Below are 16,869 nucleotides of genomic sequence, written 5' to 3' on the forward strand. Positions count from 1 at the left end.
TATTATACCAAATTTGAGGATTTTAACTTCGTATCATAGAGCGACGTTTCGTATTTTTTAGACCCTAGAAAACACGTATAAAGATGTTGCTTCCAATACAAATGATAAAAATCAATGTGTTTTCATTAAAATTAACTAAAATTTTCCTGATTTTTGGTTTATATTACCGATGGAAGATGTACACGTAAAACCGTTCTATTCCGGCTGAAACGTCGATATATGCAATAAAAACAGAACTTCTCCCCTTTTCAATATCTTACTCAGTATTTTAACGAGAAACAAATAGATGATTGAAAATGAAGTATTTAAGGTTATTTTCTGATCAATTATGTGTTTGCATAATTTTTCTCGTATATTTAATGAAATAATAACAATAAACTGAAAATTCACAAAAACGTGGAAAAACGGCAAAATATTGCCTAATTTGATGATATTTTGTTTAAATCATATAAAGGAAAAGGGGATGATAAAGGTCAAAATATTGCTAAATACGATGATTTTTAGTACAAAACAAAATGAAAGAAAACATGCTTATAAATGCAAAATTTGCGAAATTTTGAGAGTTGAAGGCCAAATCACATATCGTTAGAAAATATGAAGTAGTATCTAAATATTGGTAAAAACGAATATATATACGTAAAATCACACTACATGAATAACGTGAAAAAAGTCACTATATTACCATATTTAAGGATTTTAACTTCAAATTATAGAGCGAGGTTTCGTTTTATTTAGATCCAAGAAAAGACATATGACAATGTTGTTTCAAATACAAATGATAAAAATCAATGTGTTTTCATTAGAATTAACTAAAATGTTCCTGATTTTCCGTTTATATTACCGATGGAAGATGTACATGTAAAACCGCTCTAATCCGGCTGAAACGTCGATATATGCAATAAAAACAGAACTTCTCCCCTTTCCAATATCTTACTCAGTATTTTAACGAGAAACAAATAGTTTATTGAAAATGAAGTGTTTAAGGTTAATTTCTAATCAATTTGTGTTTGCATCATTTTTATCGTATATTTAATGAATTAATAGCAATAAACTGAAAATTCACAAAAACGTAGAAAAACAGCAAAATATTGCCTAATTCGATGATATTTTGTTCATATCACATAAAGGAAAAGGAGATGATAAACGTCAAAATATTGCTGAATTCGATAATTTTTAGTACGAAACAAAATGCAAGAAAACTTGCTTAAAATGCAATATTATGCGAAAATCTGATATATGAAGGCCAAATCACATATCGTGATACTACATGAAATAGTATCGAAATATTGTTAAAAATGTACTATTATTTACGTAATATCAAACTACATGAAATACGTGAAAAAAGTCATTATTATACCAAATTTGAGGATTTTAACTTCGAATCATAGTGCGACGTTTCGTATTTTTTAGACCCTAGAAAAGATGTATAAAGATGTTGCTTCCAATACAAATGATAAAAATCAATGTGTTTTCATTAAAATTAACTAAAATGTTCCTGATTTTCGGTTTATATTACCGATGGAAGATGTACACGTAAAACCGTTCTAATCCGGCTGAAACGTCGATATATGCAATAAAATCAGAACTTCTTCCCTTTTAAATATCTTACTCAGTATTTTAACGAGAAACAAATAGATGATTGAAAATGAAGTATTTAAGGTTATTATCTGATCAATTATGTGTTTGCATAATTTTTCTCGAATATTTAATGAAATAATAACAATAAACTGAAAATTCACAAAAACGTGGAAAAACGGCAAAATATTGCCTAATTCGATGATATTTTGTTTATATCACATAAAGGAAAAGGGGATGATAAACGTCAAAATATTGCTGAATTCGATGATTTTTAGTACAAAACAAAATGCAAGAAAACTTGCTTAAAATGCAATATTATGCGAAAATCTGAGACTTGAAAGCCAAATCACATATCGTGATACTACATAAAATAGTATCGAAATATTGGTAAAAATTAATATATTTACGTAATATCAAACTACATAAAAAACGTGAAAAAAGTCATTAGTATACCAAATTTGAGGATTTTAACTTCGAATCATAAAGCGACGTTTCGCATTTTTTAGACCCTAGAAAAGACGTATAAAGATGTTGCTTCTAATACAAATAATAAAAATCAATGTGTTTTCATTAAAATTAACTAAAATGTTTCTGATTTTCAGTTTATATTACCGATGGAAGATGTACACGTAAAACGTTCTAATCTGGCTGAAACGTCGATATATGCAATAAAAACATAAAATAACGTGAAAAAAGTCACTATATTACCATATTTGAGGATTTTAAATTCAAATCATAAAGCGAGGTTTCGTATTATTTAGATTAATGCAGAGGCTCATGAGAATGATGTAGAGGTTTAAGAGAGGGATGCAGAGGCTCAAGAGAATGATGCAGAGGCTCAAGAGAGTGATGCAGAGGATCAAGGGAGGGATGCAGAGGCTTAAGAGAGTGATGCAGAGGCTCAAGAGAGTGATGCAGAGGCTCAAGAGTGTGATGTAGAGGCTCAAGAGAGTGATGCAGAGTCTCAGGAGAGTGATGCAGAATATCATGAGAGTGATGCAGAGGCTCAAGAGAGTGATGCCGAGGATCAAGAGAGGTAAGCAGAGGCTTAAGAGAATGATGCAGAGGCCGAAGAGAGTGATGAAGAGGCTTAAGAGAGTGATGCAGAGGCTGAAGAGAGTGTTGCAGAGGCTCAGGAGAGAGATGCAGAGGCTCAAGAGAGTGATGCAGAGGCTAAAAAGTGTTGTGCAGAGGCTCAAGAGACTGATGCAGAGGCTTACGAGAGTGATGCAGATAATCAATTGCGGGATGCAGAGGCTTAAGCGAGTGATGCAGAGGCTGAAGAGAGTGTTGCAGAGGCTTAAGAGAGTGATGCAGAGGCTGAAGAGAGTGTTGCAGAGGCTTAAGAGAGTGATGCAGAGGCTGAAGAGAGTGATGCAGAGGCTTAAGAGAGTGATGCAGAGGCTGAAGAGAGTGTTGCAGAGGCTTAGGAGAGGGCTGCAGAGGCTCAAGAGATTGATGAAGAGGCTCAAGAGAGTGATGCAGAGGCTCAAGAGAGTGATGCAGAGGCTCAAGAAAGTGATGCAGTGGCTCAAGAGAGTGATGCAGAGGCTTAAGAGAGGGATGCAGAGGCTCAAGCGAGTGATGCAGAGGGTCAAGAGAGTGATGCAGAGGCTCAAGAGAGTGAAGCAGAGGCTCAAGAGAGTGATGCAGAGGCTCAAGAGAGGTAAGCAGAGGCTTAAGAGAGTGATGCAGAGGCTCAAGAGAGTGATGCAGAGGCTTATGAGAAGGATGCCGATGCTCAAGAGAGTGATGCACAGGCTCAATAGAGGGATGCAGGGGCTCAAGAGATTGATGGAGAGGCTCAAGAGAGTGATTCAGAGGTATACAAGAGTGATGCAGAGGCTGAAGAGAGTGTTGCAGAGGCTGAAGAGAGTGTTGCAGAGGCTCAAGAGAGGGATACAGAGGCTGAAGAGAGTGATGCAGAGACTCAAGAGAGTTATGCAGAGGCTCATTAGAGTGATGCAGAGGCTTACGAGAGTGATGCAGAGGCTGAAGAAAGGGATGCAGAGGCTTAAGAGAGTTATGCAAAGGCTCAGGAGAGGGATGCAGGCGTTCAGGAGAGGGATGCAGAGGCTTAAGAGAGTGATGCAGAGGCAGAAGAGAGTGTTGCAGAGGCTCAAGAGAGGGATGCAGAGGCTCAAGAGAGTGATGCAAAGACTCAAGAGAGTTATGCAGAGACTCAAGAGAATGATGCAGAGCCTTACGAGAGTGATGCAGAGGCTCAAGAGAGGGATGTAGAGGCTGAAGAGAGTGATTCAGAAGCTAAGGAGAGTGATGCAGAGGCTAAAGAGAGTGATGCAGAGGCTTAAGAGAGGGATGCAGAGGCTCAAGAGAGAGATGCAGAGGCTCAAGAGAGGGATGCAAAGGCTCAGGAGAGGGATGCAGAGGCTCATGAGAGGGATGCAAGAGTTCATGAGAGGGATGCAGAGGCTCAAGAAAGGGATGCAGAGGCTTAAGAAAGTGATGCAGACTCTCAAAATAGTGATGCAGAGGCTTAAGAGGTTGATGCAGAGGCTCAAGAAAGTGATGCAGAGGCTAGGAGAGGGATGCTGAGGCTCCAGAGAGGGATGCAGAGGCTAAAGAGAGTGATGCACAGGGTGAAGAGAGAGATGCAGTGGCTTAAGAGAGTGATGCAGAAGCTCAAAAGAGTAATGCAGAGGCTCAAGAGAATGATGTAGAGGCTTAAGAGAGGGATGCAGAGGCTCAAGAGAATGATGCAGAGGCTCAAGAGTGTGATGTAGAGGTTCAAGAGAGTGATGCAGAGGCTCAAGCGAGTGATGCAGAGGATCATGAGAGTGATGCAGAGGCTCAAGAGAGTGATGCAGAGGATCAAGAGAGGTAAGCAGAGGCTTAAGAGAGTGATGCAGAGGCCGAAGAGAGTGATGCAGAGGCTTACGAGAGTGATGCAGAGGCTGAAGAGAGTGTTGCAGAGGCTCAAGAGAGGGATACAGAGGCTCAAGAGAGTGATGCAGAGACTCAAGAGAGTTATGCAGAGGCTTACGAGAGTGATGCAGAGGCTCAAGAGAGTGATGCAGAGGCTTAAGAGAGTGATGCAAAGGCTCAGGAGAGCGATGCAGAGGCTCATGAGAGGGATGCAGGAGTTCAAGAGAGTGATGCAGAGGCTTAAGAAAGTGATGCAGAGGATGCAGAGAGTGTTGCAGAGGCTCAAGAGAGAGATGCAGAGCCTCAAGCGAGTGATGCAGAGAATCAAGAGAGTTATGCAGAGGCTCAAGAGAGTGATGCAGAGGCTTACGAGAGTGATGCAGAGGCTCAAGAGAGTGTTGCAGAGAATCAAGAGAGGGATAAAGAGGCTCAAGAGAGTGATGCAGAGACTCAAGAGTGTTATGCAGAGGCTCAGTAGAGTGATGCAGAGGCTTACGAGAGTGATGCAGAGGCTCAAGAGAGGGATGCAGAGGCTTACGAGAGTGATGCAAAGGGTCAGGCGAGGGATGCAGAGGCTCATGAGAGGGATGCAGAAGTTCAAGAGAGTGATGCAGAGGCTCAAGAAAGTGATGTAGAGGCTTAAGAAAGTGATGCAGAGGCTCAAAATAGGGATGCAGAGGCTTAAGAGGGTCATGCAGAGGCTCAAGAGAGTGATGAAGAGGCTAAAGAGAGGGATGCAGGGGGCCAAGTGAGTGATGCAGATGCTCAAGAGAGGGATGCAGAGGATGAAGAGAGTGATGCAGAGGCTCGAGAGAGTGGTGCAGAGGCTCAAGAGATGGATGCAGAGGCTTAAGAGAGTGATGCAGAGGCTGAAGAGAGTGTTGCAGAGGCTCAAAAGACGGATGCAGAGGCTCAAGAGAGTGATGCAGAGACTCAAGAGAGTTATGCAGAGGCTCAAGAGAGTGATGCAGAGGCTTACGAGAGTGATGCAGAGGCTCAAGAGAGGGATGTAGAGGCTCAAGAGAGTGATGCAGAGGTTTAAGAGAGGGATGCAGAGCTCAAGAGAGTGATGCAGAGACTCAAGAGAGTTATGCAGAGGCTCATTAGAGTGATGCAGAGGCTTACGAGAGTGATGCAGAGGCTCAAGAGAGGGATGCAGAGGCTTAAGAGAGTGATGCAAAGGCTCAGGAGAGCGATGCAGAGGCCCATGAGAGGGAAGCAGGAGTTCAAGAGAGGGATGCAGAGGCTTAAGAAAGTGATGCAGAGGCTGAAGAGAGTGTTGCAGAGGCTCAAGAGAGAGATGCAAAGCCTCAAGCGAGTGATGCAGAGAATCAAGAGAGTTATGCAGAGGCTCAAGAGAGTGATGCAGAGGCTTACGAGAGTGATGCAGAGGCTCAAGAGAGTGTTGCAGAGGCTCAAGAGAGGGATGCAGAGGCTCAAGAGAGTGATGCAGAGACTCAAGAGTGTTATGCAGAGGCTCAGTAGAGTGATGCAGAAGCTTACGAGAGTGAAGCAGAGGCTCAAGAGAGGGATGCAGAGGCTTACGAGAGTGATGCAAAGGGTCTGGAGAGGGATGCAGAGGCTCATGAGAGGGATGCAGGAGTTCAAGAGAGTGATGCAGAGGCTCAAGAAAGTGATGTAGAGGCTTAAGAAAGTGATGCAGAGGCTCAAAATAGGGATGCAGAGGCTTAAGAGGGTCATGCAGAGGCTCAAGAGAGTGATGCAGAGGCTTACGAGAGTGATGCAGAGGCTCAAGAGAGGGATGTAGAGGCTCAAGAGAGTGATGCAGAGGTTTAAGAGAGGGATGCAGAGCTCAAGAGAGTGATGCAGAGACTCAAGAGAGTTATGCAGAGGCTCATTAGAGTGATGCAGAGGCTTACGAGAGTGATGCAGAGGCTCAAGAGAGGGATGCAGGGGCTGAAGAGAGGGATGCAGAGGATCAATAGAGGGATGCAGAGGCATAAGAGAGTGATGCAAAGGCTCAGGAGAGGGATGCAGAGGCTCATGAGAGGGATGCAGGAGTTCAAGAGAGGGATGCAGAGGCTCAAGAAAGGGATGCAGAGGTTTAGGAAAGTGATGCAGAGGCTCAAAAGAGGGATGCAGAGGCTTAAGAGGGTGATGCAGAGGCTCAAGAAAGTGATGGAGAGGCTAAGAGAGCGATGCAGGGGCCCAAGAGAGTGATGCAGATTCTCAAGAGAGGGATGCAGAGGATGAAGAAAGTGATGGAGAGGATCAAGAGAGGGATGCAGGGGCCCAAGAGAGTGATGCAGAGGCTTAAGAAGTGATGCAAAGGCTGAATAGAGGGATGCAGAGGCTCATGAGAGGGATGCAGGAGTTCAAGAGAAGTATGCAGAGGCTCATGAGAGGGATGCAGGAGCTCAAGAGAGGGGTGCAGAGGCTCAAGAGAATGATGCAGAGGCTCAAGAGAGGGATGCTGAGGCTCCAGAGAGGGATGCAGAGGCTAAAGAGAGTGATGCAGAAAGTGAAGAGAGAGATGCAGAGGCTTAAGAGAGATGCCGAGGCTTAAGAGAGTGATGCAGAGGCTCAAAACAGTAATGCAGAGGCTCAAGAGAATGATGTAGAGGCTTAAGAGAGAGATGCAGAGGCTCAAGAGAATGATATAGAGGCTCAAGAGAGGAATGCAGAGGATCAAGGGAGGGATGCACAGGCTTAAGAGAGTGATGCAGAGCCTCAAGAGAGTGATGCAGAGGCTCAAGAGTGTGATATAGAGGCTTAAGAAAGTAATGCAGAGGCTCAAAATAGGGATGCAGAGGCTTAAGAGGGTCATGCAGAGGCTCAAGAGAGTGATGGAGAGGCTAAAGAGAGGGATGCAGGGGGCAAAGTGAGTGATGCAGATGCTCAAGAGAGGGATGCAGAGGATGAAGAGAGTGATGCAGAGGCTCGAGAGAGTGGTGCAGTGGCTCAAGAGAGGGATTCAGAGGCTCAAGAGATGGATGCAGAAGCTCAAGAGAGTGATGCAGAGGTTTAAGTGAGGGATGCAGAGGCTCAAGAGAGTGATGCAGAGACTCAAGAGAGTTATGCAGAGGCTCATTAGAGTGATGCAGAGGCTTACGAGAGTGATGCAGAGGCTCAAGAGAGGGATGCAGAGGCTTAAGAGAGTGATGCAAAGGCTCAGGAGAGCGATGCAGAGGCCCATGAGAGGGATGCAGGAGTTCAAGAGAGGGATGCAGAGGCTTAAGAAAGTGATGCAGAGGCTGAAGAGAGTGTTGCAGAGGCTCAAGAGAGAGAGATGCAGAGCCTCAAGCGAGTGATGCAGAGAATCAAGAGAGTTATGCAGAGGCTCAAGAGAGTGATGCAGAGGCTTACGAGAGTGATGCAGAGGCTCAAGAGAGTGTTGCAGAGGCTCAAGAGAGGGATGCAGAGGCTCAAGAGAGTGATGCAGAGACTGAAGAGTGTTATGCAGAGGCTCAGTAGAGTGATGCAGAGGCTTACGAGAGTGAAGCAGAGGCTCAAGAGAGGGATGCAGAGGCTTACGAGAGTGATGCAAAGGGTCAGGAGAGGGATGCAGAGGCTAATGAGAGGGATGCAGGAGTTCAAGAGAGTGATGCAGAGGCTCAAGAAAGTGATGTAGAGGCTTAAGAAAGTGATGCAGAGGCTCAAAATAGGGATGCAGAGGCTGAAGAGGGTCATGCAGAGGCTCAAGAGAGTGATGGAGAGGCTAAAGAGAGGGATGCAGGGGGCCAAGTGAGTGATGCAGATGCTCAAGAGAGGGATGCAGAGGATGAAGAGAGTGATGCAGAAGCTCAAGAGAGTGATGCAGAGGTTTAAGAGAGGGATGCAGAGGCTCAAGAGAGGGATGCAGGGGCTCAAGAGAGGGATGCAGAGGCTCAATAGAGGGATGCAGGGGCTAAAGAGATTGATGGAGAGGCTCAAGAGAGAGATTCAGAGGTTTACGAGAGTGATGCAGAGGCTGAAGAGAGTGTTGCAGAGGCTCAAGAGACGGATACAGAGGCTCAAGAGAGTGATGCAGAGGCTTAAGAGAGGGATTCAGAGGCTCAAGAGAGGGATGCAGGGGCTGAAGAGAGGGATGCAGAGGCTCAATAGAGGGATGCAGAGGCATAAGAGAGTGATGCAAAGGCTCAGGAGAGGGATGCAGAGGCTCATGAGAGGGATGCAGGAGTTCAAGAGAGGGATGCAGAGGCTCAAGAAAGGGATGCAGAGGCTTAGGAAAGTGATGCAGAGGCTCAAAAGAGGGATGCAGAGGCTTAAGAGGGTGATGCAGAGGCTCAAGAAAGTGATGGAGAGGCTAAGAAAGTGATGGAGAGGCTAAGAGAGCGATGCAGGGGCCCAAGAGAGTGATGCAGAGGCTTAAGAAGTGATGCAGAGGCTCAAGAGAGGGATGCAGAGGCTCAAGAGAGTGATGCAAAGACTCAAGAGAGTTATGCAGAGACTCAAGAGAATGATGCAGAGCCTTACGAGAGTGATGCAGAGGCTCAAGAGAGGGATGTAGAGGCTGAAGAGAGTGATTCAGAAGCTAAGGAGAGTGATGCAGAGGCTGAAGAGAGTGATGCAGAGGCTTAAGAGAGGGATGCAGAGGCTCAAGAGAGGGATGCAGAGGCTCAAGAGAGGGATGCAAAGGCTCAGGAGAGGGATGCAGAGGCTCATGAGAGGGATGCAAGAGTTCATGAGAGGGATGCAGAGGCTCAAGAAAGGGATGCAGAGGCTTAAGAAAGTGATGCAGACTCTCAAAATAGTGAAGCAGAGGCTTAAGAGGTTGATGCAGAGGCTCAGGAAAGTGATGGAGAGGCTAGGAGAGGGATGCAGGGGCCCAGGAGAGTGATGCAGATGCTCAAGAGAGGGATGCAGAGGATGAAGAGAGTGATGGAGAGGCTCAAGAGAGGGATGCAGGGGCCCAAGAGAGTGATGCAGAGGCTTAGGAGAGTGATGCAAAGACTGAATAGAGTGATGCAGAGGCTCATGAGAGGGATGCAGGAGTTCAAGAGAGGGATGCAGAGGCTCATGAGAGGGATGCAGGAGTTCAAGAGAGGGATGCAGAGGCTCAAGAGAGTGATGCAGAGGCTTAAGAGAGGGATGCTGAGGCTCCAGAGAGGGATGCAGAGGCTAAAGAGAGTGATGCAGAGGGTGAAGAGAGAGATGCAGTGGCTTAAGAGAGTGATGCAGAAGCTCAAAAGAGTAATGCAGAGGCTCAAGAGAATGATGTAGAGGCTTAAGAGAGGGATGCAGAGGCTCAAGAGAATGATGCAGAGGCTCAAGAGTGTGATGTAGAGGTTCAAGAGAGTGATGCAGAGGCTCAAGCGAGTGATGCAGAGGATCATGAGAGTGATGCAGAGGCGCAAGAGAGTGATGCAGAGGATCAAGAGAGGTAAGCAGAGGCTTAAGAGAGTGATGCAGAGGCCGAAGAGAGTGATGCAGAGGCTTAAGAGAGTGATGCAGAGGCTGAAGAGAGTGTTGCAGAGGCTCAAGAGAGAGATGCAGAGGCTCAAGAGAGTGATGCAGAGGCTAAAAAGAGTTGTGCTGAGGCTCAAGAGACTGATGCAGAGGCTTACGAGAGTGATGCAGAGGCTGAAGAGAGTGTTGCAGAGGCTCAAGAGAGGGATACAGAGGCTCAAGAGAGTGATGCAGAGACTCAAGAGAGTTATGCAGAGGCTTACGAGAGTGATGCAGAGGCTCAAGAGAGTGATGCAGAGGCTTAAGAGAGTGATGCAAAGGCTCAGGAGAGCGATGCAAAGGGTCAGGCGAGGGATGCAGAGGCTCATGAGAGGGATGCAGGAGTTCAAGAGAGTGATGCAGAGGCTCAAGAAAGTGATGTAGAGGCTGAAGAGAGTGTTGCAGAGGCTCAAGAGAGAGATGCAGAGCCTCAAGCGAGTGATGCAGAGAATCAAGAGAGTGTTGCAGAGAATCAAGAGAGGGATAAAGAGGCTCAAGAGAGTGATGCAGAGACTCAAGAGTGTTATGCAGAGGCTCAGTAGAGTGATGCAGAGGCTTACGAGAGTGATGCAGAGGCTCAAGAGAGGGATGCAGAGGCTTACGAGAGTGATGCAAAGGGTCAGGCGAGGGATGCAGAGGCTCATGAGAGGGATGCAGGAGTTCAAGAGAGTGATGCAGAGGCTCAAGAAAGTGATGTAGAGGCTCAAGAAAGTGATGCAGAGGCTCAAAATAGGGATGCAGAGGCTTAAGAGGGTCATGCAGAGGCTCAAGAGAGTGATGGAGAGGCTAAAGAGAGGGATGCAGGGGGCCAAGTGAGTGATGCAGATGCTCAAGAGAGGGATGCAGAGGATGAAGAGAGTGATGCAGAGGCTCGAGAGAGTGGTGCAGAGGCTCAAGAGAGGGATTCAGAGGCTCAAGAGATGGATGCAGAGGCTTAAGAGAGTGATGCAGAGGCTGAAGAGAGTGTTGCAGAGGCTCAAAAGACGGATGCAGAGGCTCAAGAGAGTGATGCAGAGACTCAAGAGAGTTATGCAGAGGCTCAAGAGAGTGATGCAGAGGCTTACGAGAGTGATGCAGAGGCTCAAGAGAGGGATGTAGAGGCTCAAGAGAGTGATGCAGAGGTTTAAGAGAGGGATGCAGAGGCTCAAGAGAGTGATGCAGAGACTCAAGAGAGTTATGCAGAGGCTCATTAGAGTGATGCAGAGGCTTACGAGAGTGATGCAGAGGCTCAAGAGAGGGATGCAGAGGCTTAAGAGAGTGATGCAAAGGCTCAGGAGAGCGATGCAGAGGCCCATGAGAGGGATGCAGGAGTTCAAGAGAGGGATGCAGAGGCTTAAGAAAGTGATGCAGAGGCTCAAGAGAGTGTTGCAGAGGCTCAAGAGAGAGATGCAGAGGCTCAAGAGAGTGTTGCAGAGGCTCAAGAGAGGGATGCAGAGGCTCAAGAGAGTGATGCAGAGACTCAAGAGTGTTATGCAGAGGCTCAGTAGAGTGATGCAGAGTCTTACGAGAGTGAAGCAGAGGCTCAAGAGAGGGATGCAGAGGCTTACGAGAGTGATGCAAAGGGTCAGGAGAGGGATGCAGAGGCTCATGAGAGGGATGCAGGAGTTCAAGAGAGTGATGCAGAGGCTCAAGAAAGTGATGTAGAGGCTTAAGAAAGTGATGCAGAGGCTCAAAATAGGGATGCAGAGGCTTAAGAGGGTCATGCAGAGGCTCAAGAGAGTGATGGAGAGGCTAAAGAGAGGGATGCAGGGGGCCAAGTGAGTGATGCAGATGCTCAAGAGAGGGATGCAGAGGATGAAGAGAGTGATGCAGAAGCTCAAGAGAGTGATGCAGAGGTTTAAGAGAGGGATGCAGAGGCTCAAGAGAGGGATGCAGGGGCTCAAGAGAGGGATGCAGAGGCTCAATAGAGGGATGCAGGGGCTAAAGAGATTGATGGAGAGGCTCAAGAGAGTGATTCAAAGGTTTACGAGAGTGATGCCGAGGCTGAAGAGAGTGTTGCAGAGGCTCAAGAGACGGATACAGAGGCTCAGGAGAGTGATGCAGAGACTCAAGAGAGTGATGCAGAGGCTTACGAGACTGAGGCAGAGGCTCATGAGAGGGATGTGGAGGCTCAAGAGAGTGATGCAGAAGCTCAAGAGAGTGATGCAGAGGCTGAAGAGAGTGATGCAGAGGCTCAAGAGTGGGATGTAGAGGCTCAAGAGAGTGATGCAGAAGCTCAAGAGAGTGATGCAGAGGCTGAAGAGAGTGATGCAGAGGCTGAAGAGAGTGATGCAGAGGCTTAAGAGAGGGATTCAGAGGCTCAAGAGAGGGATGCAGGGGCTAAAGAGAGGGATGCAGAGGCTCAATAGAGGGATGCAGAGGCATAAGAGAGTGATGCAAAGGCTCAGGAGAGGGATGCAGAGGCTCATGAGAGGGATGCAGGAGTTCAAGAGAGAGATGCAGAGGCTCAAGAAAGGGATGCAGAGGTTTAGGAAAGTGATGCAGAGGCTCAAAAGAGGGATGCAGAGGCTTAAGAGGTTGATGCAGAGGCTCAAGAAAGTGATGGAGAGGCTAAAAGAGCGATGCAGGGGCCCAAGAGAGTGATGCAGATGCTCAAGAGAGGGATGCAGAGGATGAAGAAAGTGATGGAGAGGATCAAGAGAGGGATGCAGGGGCCCAAGAGAGTGATGCAGAGGCTTAAGAAGTGATGCAAAGGCTGAATAGAGGGATGCAGAGGCTCATGAGAGGGATGCAGGAGTTCAAGAGAAGTATGCAGAGGCTCATGAGAGGGATGCAGGAGCTCAAGAGAGGGGTGCAGAGGCTCAAGAGAATGATGCAGAGGCTCAAGAGAGGGATGCTGAGGCTCCAGAGAGGGATGCAGAGGCTAAAGAGAGTGATGCAGAAAGTGAAGAGAGAGATGCAGAGGCTTAAGAGAGATGCCGAGGCTTAAGAGAGTGATGCAGAGGCTTAAAACAGTAATGCAGAGGCTCAAGAGAATGATGTAGAGGCTTAAGAGAGAGATGCAGAGGCTCAAGAGAGTGATGCAGAGGCTCAAGAGAGTGATGCAGAGGCTCAAGAGTGTGATGTAGAGGCTTAAGAAAGTGATGCAGAGGCTCAAAATAGGGATGCAGAGGCTTAAGAGGGTCATGCAGAGGCTCAAGAGAGTGATGGAGAGGCTAAAGAGAGGGATGCAGGGGGCCAAGTGAGTGATGCAGATGCTCAAGAGAGGGATGCAGAGGATGAAGAGAGTGATGCAGAGGCTCGAGAGAGTGGTGCAGAGGCTCAAGAGAGGGATTCAGAGGCTCAAGAGATGGATGCAGAAGCTCAAGAGAGTGATGCAGAGGTTTAAGAGAGGGATGCAGAGGCTCAAGAGAGTGATGCAGAGACTCAAGAGAGTTATGCAGAGGCTCATTAGAGTGATGCAGAGGCTTACGAGAGTGATGCAGAGGCTCAAGAGAGGGATGCAGAGGCTTAAGAGAGTGATGCAAAGGCTCAGGAGAGCGATGCAGAGGCCCATGAGAGGGATGCAGGAGTTCAAGAGAGGGATGCAGAGGCTTAAGAAAGTGATGCAGAGGCTGAAGAGAGTGTTGCAGAGGCTCAAGAGAGAGAGATGCAGAGCCTCAAGCGAGTGATGCAGAGAATCAAGAGAGTTATGCAGAGGCTCAAGAGAGTGATGCAGAGGCTCACGAGAGTGATGCAGAGGCTCAAGAGAGTGTTGCAGAGGCTCAAGAGAGGGATGCAGAGGCTCAAGAGAGTGATGCAGAGACTGAAGAGTGTTATGCAGAGGCTCAGTAGAGTGATGCAGAGGCTTACGAGAGTAAAGCACAGGCTCAAGAGAGAGATGCAGAGGCTTACGAGAGTGATGCAAAGGGTCAGGAGAGGGATGCAGAGGCTCATGAGAGGGATGCAGGAGTTCAAGAGAGTGATGCAGAGGCTCAAGAAAGTGATGTAGAGGCTTAAGAAAGTGATGCAGAGGCTCAAAATAGGGATGCAGAGGCTGAAGAGGGTCATGCAGAGGCTCAAGAGAATGATGGAGAGGCTAAAGAGAGGGATGCAGGGGGCCAAGTGAGTGATGCAGATGCTCAAGAGAGGGATGCAGAGGATGAAGAGAGTGATGCAGAAGCTCAAGAGAGGGGTGCAGAGGCTCAAGAGAATGATGCATAGGCTCAAGAGAGGGATGCTGAGGCTCCAGAGAGGGATGCAGAGGCTAAAAAGAGTGTTGCAGAAAGTGAAGAGAGAGATGCAGAGGCTTAAGAGAGATGCCGAGGTTTAAGAGAGTGATGCAGAGGCTCAAAACAGTAATGCAGAGGCTCAAGAGAATGATGTAGAGGCTTAAGAGAGAGATGCAGAGGCTCAAGAGAATGATGCAGAGGCTCAAGAGAGTAATGCAGAGGATCAAGGGAGGGATGCCGAGGCTTAAGAGAGTGATGCAGAGGCTCAAGAGAGTGATGCTGAGGCTCAAGAGTGTGATGTAAAGGCTCAAGAGAGTGATGCAGAGGCTCAAGAGAGTGATGCATAAGATCATGAGAGTGATGAAGAGGCTCACGAGAGTGACGCAGAGGATCAAGAGAGGTAAGCAGATGCTTAAGAGAGTGATGCAGAGGCCGAAGAGAGTGATGCAGAGGCTTAAGAGAGTGATACAGAGGCTGAAGAGAGTGTTGCAGAGGCTCAGGAGAGAGATGAAGAGGCTCAAGAAAGTGATGCAGAGGCTAAAAAGTGATGTGCAGAGGCTCAAGAGACTGATGCAGAGGCTTACGAGAGTAATGCAGAGAATCAATTGCGGGATGTAGAGGCTTAAGAGAGTGTTGCAGAGGCTGAAGAGAGTGTTGCATAGGCTTAAGATAGGGATGCAGAGGCTCAAGAGATTGATGAGGAGGCTCAAGAGAGTGATGCAGAGGCTCAAGAAAGTGATGCAGTGGCTCAAGAGTGATGCAGAGGCTTAAGAGAGGGATGCAGTGGCTCAAGCGAGTGATGCAGAGGCTCAAGAGAATGATGTAGAGGCTAAAGAGAGGGAAGCAGAGGCTCAAGAGAATGATGCAGAGGCTCAAGAGCGTGATGCAGAGGATCAAGAGAGGGATGCAAAGGCTTAAGAGTGTGATGCAGAGGCTCAAGAGAGTGATGCAGAGGCTCAAGAGTGTGATGTAAAGGCTCATGAGAGTGATGCAGAGGCTCAAGAGAGTGATGCAGAGGATCATGAGAGTGATGCAGAGGCTCAAGAGAGTGATGCAGAGGATCAAAAGAGGTAAACAGAGGCTTAAGAGAGTGATGCAGAGGCCGAAGAGAGTGATGCAGAGGCTCAAGAGAGTGATGCAGAGGCTCAAGAGAGTGATGCAGAGGCTCAAGAGTGTGATGTAGAGGCTTAAGAAAGTGATGCAGAGGCTCAAAATAGGGATGCAGAGGCTTAAGAGGGTCATGCAGAGGCTCAAGAGAGTGATGGAGAGGCTAAAGAGAGGGATGCAGGGGGCCAAGTGAGTGATGCAGATGCTCAAGAGAGGGATGCAGAGGATGAAGAGAGTGATGCAGAGGCTCGAGAGAGTGGTGCAGAGGCTCAAGAGAGGGATTCAGAGGCTCAAGAGATGGATGCAGAAGCTCAAGAGAGTGATGCAGAGGTTTAAGAGAGGGATGCAGAGGCTCAAGAGAGTGATGCAGAGACTCAAGAGAGTTATGCATAGGCTCATTAGAGTGATGCAGAGGCTTACGAGAGTGATGCAGAGGCTCAAGAGAGGGATGCAGAGGCTTAAGAGAGTGATGCAAAGGCTCAGGAGAGCGATGCAGAGGCCCATGAGAGGGATGCAGGAGTTCAAGAGAGGGATGCAGAGGCTTAAGAAAGTGATGCAGAGGCTGAAGAGAGTGTTGCAGAGGCTCAAGAGAGAGAGATGCAGAGCCTCAAGCGAGTGATGCAGAGAATCAAGAGAGTTATGCAGAGGCTCAAGAGAGTGATGCAGAGGCTCACGAGAGTGATGCAGAGGCTCAAGAGAGTGTTGCAGAGGCTCAAGAGAGGGATGCAGAGGCTCAAGAGAGTGATGCAGAGACTGAAGAGTGTTATGCAGAGGCTCAGTAGAGTGATGCAGAGGCTTACGAGAGTAAAGCACAGGCTCAAGAGAGAGATGCAGAGGCTTACGAGAGTGATGCAAAGGGTCAGGAGAGGGATGCAGAGGCTCATGAGAGGGATGCAGGAGTTCAAGAGAGTGATGCAGAGGCTCAAGAAAGTGATGTAGAGGCTTAAGAAAGTGATGCAGAGGCTCAAAATAGGGATGCAGAGGCTGAAGAGGGTCATGCAGAGGCTCAAGAGAATGATGGAGAGGCTAAAGAGAGGGATGCAGGGGGCCAAGTGAGTGATGCAGATGCTCAAGAGAGGGATGCAGAGGATGAAGAGAGTGATGCAGAAGCTCTAGAGAGGGGTGCAGAGGCTCAAGAGAATGATGCATAGGCTCAAGAGAGGGATGCTGAGGCTAAAGAGAGGGATGCAGAGGCTAAAAAGAGTGTTGCAGAAAGTGAAGAGAGAGATGCAGAGGCTTAAGAGAGATGCCGAGGTTTAAGAGAGTGATGCAGAGGCTCAAAACAGTAATGCAGAGGCTCAAGAGAATGATGTAGAGGCTTAAGAGAGAGATGCAGAGGCTCAAGAGAATGATGCAGAGGCTCAAGAGAGTAATGCAGAGGATCAAGGGAGGGATGCCGAGGCTTAAGAGAGTGATGCAGAGGCTCAAGAGAGTGATGCTGAGGCTCAAGAGTGTGATGTAAAGGCTCAAGAGAGTGATGCAGAGGCTCAAGAGAGTGATGCATAAGATCATGAGAGTGATGAAGAGGCTCACGAGAGTGACGCAGAGGATCAAGAGAGGTAAGCAGATGCTTAAGAGAGTGATGCAGAGGCCGAAGAGAGTGATGCAGAGGCTTAAGAGAGTGATACAGAGGCTGAAGAGAGTGTTGCAGAGGCTCAGGAGAGAGATGAAGAGGCTCAAGAAAGTGATGCAGAGGCTAAAAAGTGATGTGCAGAGGCTCAAGAGACTGATGCAGAGG

The sequence above is a fragment of the Procambarus clarkii genome, chromosome 30, assembly GCF_040958095.1.
Source record: "Procambarus clarkii isolate CNS0578487 chromosome 30, FALCON_Pclarkii_2.0, whole genome shotgun sequence".
NCBI lineage: Eukaryota > Metazoa > Arthropoda > Malacostraca > Decapoda > Cambaridae > Procambarus > Procambarus clarkii.